Consider the following 7,307-nt stretch of genomic DNA (forward strand, 5'->3'; position numbering starts at 1 on the left):
AACAACAAGGGCCAAAACAGCTAATTGTTGTTCTTTGCCTGCAATATTTTCGGGAAATGTAATGCAAGTCTGAACATATCCCAAGTATGGCACGTTTTGCCCTCCTGCTCCTTCAATTTCAAGAAGAGAATGTATTGGCTGGATGGGAAGGTGGGAAAGGTGCATCTTGTGAAAAGACTCAGAAATGGTCGTAACCTGTGAGCCTGAGTCCATTATGGATTCACAGGGTACCCCGTCAACAAGTACTGAGGCTGCACAGCGTGGGCCTATGAGACCTTGAGGGAAGAGGAAGTTAGGATCTAGGCTGTCTATGGGATGAATGGGTTCTGTGATTTGCACTTCAGGACCATAAGCTAATGTCTCGGGACTGGGGGAATCAAGGGTTTCAGCTCCTGGGTGTCCCACGACAGGAGCTGCCACTAGTTTAAAGCAAACGGGGCTGTGGCCTGTCGTGCAGCAAAATCAGCCTGTTTCTTTCTCAACTCTGCATGCTTTTCTCGGACAAGTGTGGGATTAGCGTCATTTGTGCAGCTTACTGCGATATGATTGTCTTCCCCACACTTAAAGCAAAACCATGCCCTAGGTGTGCCAGGGACTTTAGCAAATGTCTGTGAGTTTCTGGTGTTGACAGCTAGAGAATTTTTGGGCTCATATTTCTCAGGTTTGGTTGAATGTCTTTGGCTTTGGACAAGCATTTGGACTTGTTTGGTCAACTCGGCTATTTGACTTTCAAGCTTGGCAGTTTCATTTGGTTTTGGGTTCACAGATTTGGATTTAGTGCTTACAAGAGGTTCAGTACTTGGGGTGGTGCTCCTTGGCCTTTGAGTTAAAGTTAACTGTTCAACTTGCTTTGTGAGTTCATTGACTTTTTGTTCGAGTTTCACAGCTTCACTGTCGGTTGGAGTAGGAGTCGCAAGTGGCGCTTGGCCAAGGGTGGGCATACTAAAAACCGAGTGTGCATGTGCAGCAGCTTTTGTTGCACCCAAATGTTTCTTCATGCGGTCCAACTTGGCGAAACGACGCTCTTCCTCAGTCCTTAACATGAGGAGAAGCTCCGAAAATGAGGGTGGAAAGCTCTTTTTTGCTTCAAGCTGGAGACTTACTATCAAGCTTTGGTCCCAGCAACCTCTAATGAATTGCTTAAGAAGCAGTTCATTTACATTTGTAGGAGGGGCTCCCCCTCTAGAAATGACTCGTGTGAGAAGGCTGTGAAGACGGTTCAAGAAGGCAGATGGGTTTTCTCCGCTGTTTTGATTCGAGCCAAGAAAGGCAGTGTAAAGCTCTTCACCGTCCTCAACAACTCCAAAAGCTGAATCAAGCTGAGTGACATAAGTGCTTGGTGTCGCAGTGACCCCCAGAGGCTTTACAATTTCAGATGCAGGGCTAAGTAAGCTCTCAAGTATCTTCCTCACTTTGAGGGCATCAGTCAGAAAAGGGTCACTGAGTAGAAGATCGACTTGGGTACGCCATGTCTCATAGTCGACTTCACCGTTGGGCCGTGGAAGTCGGCCTGAGAAGGTACGTATCTTAGCGTGAGCAAGGGGTGCGTGACTTGGCTCATTACGAATAACATGTTCAACCACTACTTTCTGAATATGCGAAGGGTTGTAGATGCTCTCGTCTACATGTACTGGACCAGCAAAAGTGTCAGTATGTGGGCTGAAAGCACTTGTGGGTTCTACGGGTTCACTTGAATCAGTATTGGGAATGATGTCAGCTGTCGTATTAACGTTATGGTCAACGGGTGACTGTGTCTCAGTCTGGGGGGTAGGGCTGGCCTGCAACTCGCCTTGGAAAATACTGAGGAAGCCTGCCCTCCCACAAACTCAAGTTCCTTCAGGTATCTACGGGCCACTTCCTTGCCCATTTCTTCTTGGGTGATATCTCTGATGGTTTTGGAAACCCATTTCACTGTAGGGTCTACAGGGCTGACAACTTCCCCTAAGGTGGAAGGGTCTATCTTTAAGATAGCCTGTTCAGACTCATACACTATAAGTGTTCTGCCTTCGGGCTGATGTGGCTCATCAGGGACCCTGACAATGTTAGAGATCTTACCATTGACTTCAAAAACATTAGTTATATCATGTTCACTACGATGTCTTTCAATACCTGTAATAAGCAGGGTTTTCTGGCTATCAACTCTAAAGCGTTCACAAAGGTCAAGTGCCATTTTCGAAAATAAAAGTATCACTCAGTGTGTCATATGAGTTGGAGGTAAAACCACTATGCCAATCTCCTGGCTGGCTCGCCACTAGTTGTCACCCTTTTTAACTGAGTAGTCCAAAATCAGTCAAATCCACAGTAATCTGTCATACAAAGTCAAGGAAAAAAACTATATTTGGGAATCTACTCTTGTTGGGTTCAGTTAGGATCGTAAGGAGACTGGCAGTGGTAACTCAACTTAAAGAAGGAATATCCCTCCACTCAGAATGAGACACTGACAACAACTTAAAGGGAGAAAAGTGATTTGAGTGTATTCAACATTTAAATGCTCCAAAACATAGACATGAACAAAACATTTAGACCATTTCAAACATGTAAATGTCAACAATGTACAACATATCACTTAAAGTGTCCATAAATATATTAGGTAGGCTGTCCTTTTCAGTTCAGTGCACTTAGTATTCAGTGTTCTTAGTAAGTGTTAATTGTCTTTAGTCACAGTTTTGCTTTTTGATGTTAAGTGGAATCAGATCTGACCCAAAAAAAAGAAAAAAGTAACAACATAAAGTGTCCTGAGATCTCAGAAAAAAACGTTAATCCAAAAAAAAATTGCAAATCGTTGTATCCTACCACCCTCCAAGGAAACAGGTGGCCTTCAGATTGAGAACGTCCTTTCTAGGCACCTCCAGTGGCATCCAGTCCTTAGATGGCACCGCTCGGTCCTTGCAGCAGATTTCTACCACGTAAACAAAAAACCAGCCTGCACACAACGTGCAGTGCAATCACTCACTTGTAAAATAAAACATGTGTTTCTCTAGTGTTATCCCTTTTGTTCCCCCTCACACATCACACACCTATACAGTTCTTATTGGCCAATAACAATTTATCAACAACAAAAATACATTTCACTGCAAATCATGAAGCATGAAAAGTGTCTCCGTGGTGTGTTAGCTAAAACTTCACATGTAAGCGCATTAGCCCAGGGAGCACATGTGGGTACGCTAGCATACTCTCCACAGGCTAACACAGCTAAACAATCGTTAGCAGGTTCTAAGACAAACATCACATTTCCGACAAGCATAGTATCCTGACTGGTTTTATGCTCAGAAACTGGACTATGAATCACAACTGAAACTGCAACTGTGAGACTCACCAGGATATTCTTCATAGAAAACATTAATTCCGTAGCGCAACACGTTACAGGACTGAATATCCACACAGCTTTGCGCATCTAGCTCCGTGCAGGCGGATGCAGTGAAAGAAAGTCACCACGCACGCGCTATGGTGCATTCACGGTACATGGGGAAAACTCAGCATTTAACAAAACAGTAACACTTCAAATTAGAATAAAAACAGAATACAATTGGCAATAAAATAACCATGGGTTACACATGCATATCAAAACATCCGCTCTCAGTGTCAACATGGAATGTGAACACAACAGTTGTTTTAAAACTATTAGCAGCAAAGTTGATGATTTTGTTCAAAAGATTTGTCTTTTCTCTGCAACATGCATCAGAATGCATTCTCAACAAATGCAGAATGCATTTTTTCATAGTTGTTTACCTTCAGCTGAACATGTCTCTTACTTTGACGCACAAGTCCGCAGGCCTGCTTTGGTCCATATTGAACCCTTGTAAAACCACAAAGTAAACATTTTAAGATCAGTCAGAGATCTTGTGCTTCACAAGAACGTGGTGAGGAGGAATACTGAGTTATCTATGTTTAAATGTCATCTTGTGCAAAGTAGAAGGTGCAGCTCTGCATGCTCTTTTGGTAAGGTTTGGTTTGTGGTCTAACAAAGTTTAGTTTATAACTTTAATGCTTTAGGGAGTGTGAAAAAACATGTGGTAAAATTGTTAATGTTACTAATAACTTATAAGATTATTTTGGGGGGATATTAACCCGAATCCAGCCTTAATAAGTTTATTGTTTTGCTTATTTTATATTTAACCTTTCTCGATCACTGACAAAAGTTGCATTATTTGGGGAAAAGGAGATAACTGTAACTCTCCAAAGCAAAAACACAATCTGCTTCTGTGTAGTCTTATCAAACTTTAGTAACAGAGGGGAAGCAACACGGTCAAAGTTGCTAAATCCCGATTTATCCCCATCCAAGGGCAATACAAGCACAAATACACAAAGACTTTCTGTGAAATAAACAAATCAATCTTGGTTTGGCAGAATATTGTAAGCTCATGTGGAAATCTGGAGGAAGATAGAAGATTTTTTGTGCTAAACAGCACTTTTGGACAGACAAATAAACATATTTGATTTGAAGATGTTACCAGTAAGTGACTATTCAGAGAACAAGTAAAAGGCCCTCAAACTTAATTGAAATTTTATGTATGTTTTTGTTTTACTTCAATGATAGAACTTCAATCTCTGACATGCTAAAATCCTAACAGTACAAGAGTCAGCAAACTGACTTGGCATAATGAGCAATTTCAAAAAGGCTGTGTAAAATGCAAATAAAACATTGGTTTGCAATGTTAGGTTTATTTTAAATTAGATTAAATTAAAGTAAGTGGTACTACAAGAAACAGCTAGAGGAATATTTCGCAACTATTAGTTCTTTTTCTAACTTCGCTCGGTGTTTCACTATGGGAATCGCCTCGGCGTGACCAACTACGGAAGCTCTAATGACACCACGTCTGTCTATGACAGACCTGTTGAGCCGTGCTCAGGGCTCCGCCCCCTCATTCTAACACGGCCGACCAGCTCCTCCTAACTCATTCTTGCTTTCTTCCTGTGAGAAACTACTTTGAGCTCCCTCAGCGCATTCAGGCTAACTTGATTAGCTGCTTAGCAGTTCTCAGGCATCCCGTGTAGGAGTACGCCGCCGAACGCAGTTTTTCCGGTTCCAGTTTGGATGGTGCTGAGTAAGTCCTTCGAAAGAAGTGTACTTAGAGTTACACTGTGGAACAGCAACCGCGTCAGGCGAGCTGTCCCAGCGGTTCCTGGTTTTAGTTAGCGAGGTAGCCGACGCTGTGTAACTCGGGCTAACGCGTTACGGCGAGCTGTTTGTTCAGTGTCCGGCTAGGGTTAACTTGTTAGCAGGCCACAAACCACATTAGCGTCTCACTAGCATCAGCTTGTTAGTCGACCTAGGGTTTGGTTAGCATTAAGTTGCTAACAATATTGGCTAGCGGAGTGCAGCTAACGTGTCACGACAAGCTGACTCCCGCAGCGACTAGCTCGGATTTTAACTGCTACTTACAGGCTAACGTGTCGAGACGAGCCCGGTGTAGCCTAGTCTCACCCCTTTTCGCTAACCATGTCTACGGCTCCTACCCCCGCCAAAAGCTCAGAGCCGACGGCCAAAGAGGCTGCATCCCGCCCGTGCCCCACATCATGCGGTGCCACCATCTCAGGCAGGGACCCTCATCCAATGTGTATCATCTGTATGGGTGCCAAGCATGCTCAGCTTCACTGGCGGACCCTCAGGGATGCCCACACTGTGTTTTGATGCCAGAGAAAGTCCTGGAAAGGAGGCTGAGAGTAGCAGTAATGAACAGTCAGGACCCCTGACTTTCGGCCGCTACTGCTACGAGCAATATCCATCATCCGCGAGCCTCTACAAGCTGGGCGGACATGATGGAAGAAGAGTCCCCGCTCATGCCCCCATCATCCGAGGACCTCCTCGATCAAAACGTGGGCGAGCCGGGTGGCGAGGACGCAGAGGGCGAGGACGCGGAGGGCGATGCCGACTCCGACCTCCACGACCTGGAGGATATGGATGAGGAACAGGAGGATGACTCTACCTTTCCTTCCCAGCAGTCCAGGCCACCAAGTGGGGCTGAAGTTGCACCCCGGTGGACAGCAATTTGTATGAGGTCTGCAAAGGGGTGCCGCCAAGCTAGGCATCCCATGGCCAGCCGCCCAGGATGCCGAATGGGCAGAACGCAACCTGTATGACGGCAAGAGGCTCCCACCAGCCTTGCCATCATCGAAGCAGCTTCTGCCAGCAGTCCTGGCCTGCATGAAAGAAATTAGTCGCTATTGGTCAAGCCCTTTTAAAAGCAAGCTTCCGACCAAGGGCTGCTCTAAGCTTGAGATCCAGGGGATGGGTGAACTGCGGCTGACCGAACCCCCATCAGTGGAGCCTTCAGTGGCGTATCACCTTCACCCTAACCGCAGGGTAATCTCAGCTTCTTCTAGCATTTCTTTGCCCAACAAGATGGATCGCCTCACGATTTATCAAAGGATGTACAAATATGCTGCACAGTCAGTATGCTCGCTTAATGCAGCCTTCAACCTCTGCTTACCCAGAAAACCTAACTCTCAGCCCCAGCAGGTGCCAAGAGCTGGCTTTGCTGCAACAGCAGCAGCTGTGAGAGGGGGACGGAGTGGGGTCAGAATGCAGAGAGGAGCAGGAGGCCCGCAGTCTGCCCACCAGGCTAAAGTAGAGAACCAAAGACCTTGGGGCAAGCATTCCTTCGCAGCAGCTGCTGCAAAGAACAAGCCGTCACACCCCGGAGAGGGGAGAAGAAGCGGTCAGCCTAGCACACCTGCAACATTCGGTGTCACCCCTCCCTTCTCCCCCAAAGAGAAGGAAGGTGTTAGAAGGGGTAACCAAATCACTCCAAGGTTCAGGGTCTCTGGAAGTTTCCAGTTCACTAGGAGCACACTCTCAGTCTCCTCCTCCAGTTCAGGAAGGACAGACTTGTGGACAAATGGTGCAGTGTCAACAAGCACTCCTAAGCACTCTGTCTATGTCACCAAGCACTGCCCAGAGTCACCAGACACTTCACTGTGTTTTGGGGGTAACAAAAGAAATAAAATGTGCATTTCTGCAGCCAGGCAGTTTGCCAAGGGCAGAATGTCCCCCCAGTTTCAAAATAAAAACAAAAGAAAATCACTGCCATTTGTCTTTGTTCCCAGCAAGGGGAGCTCATGCTCTTCCCGAGGGGAGAGCCCCAACTCCTTCTCGGGAGACAGGGGTGGCGCGCATTCGCAGTTCATCCCTGGGTCTTGTCAACCATTTCCCATGGTTACAGAGTACAATTTGCGTTAAAACCACCGAGATTCAGTGGAGTGTTAGCTTCGGTGGCCAGTGGCGATTCAGCGAATGTACTGGAGGAGGAAATATCCTCCCTGTTACACAAACAGGCAATCAGAGCGGTTCCAAGCAAAGAAGCTCA

The 7,307-nt window shown here is 45.9% G+C and overlaps 1 pseudogene; it reads left to right on the forward strand.

Moving 5' to 3' along the window:
• The first annotated feature begins 5,440 nt into the window (after nucleotides 1-5,440).
• Nucleotides 5,441-6,867, forward strand: LOC146612204 (uncharacterized; annotated as a pseudogene).
• Nucleotides 6,868-7,307: the final 440 nt, after the last annotated feature.

Source organism: Diplotaxodon limnothrissa, linkage group LG19 (genome assembly GCF_057381915.1).
Source record: "Diplotaxodon limnothrissa isolate DT_005_m linkage group LG19, D_limnothrissa_male_GT1.1, whole genome shotgun sequence".
In the NCBI taxonomy this organism is placed as follows: Eukaryota; Metazoa; Chordata; class Actinopteri; order Cichliformes; family Cichlidae; genus Diplotaxodon; species Diplotaxodon limnothrissa.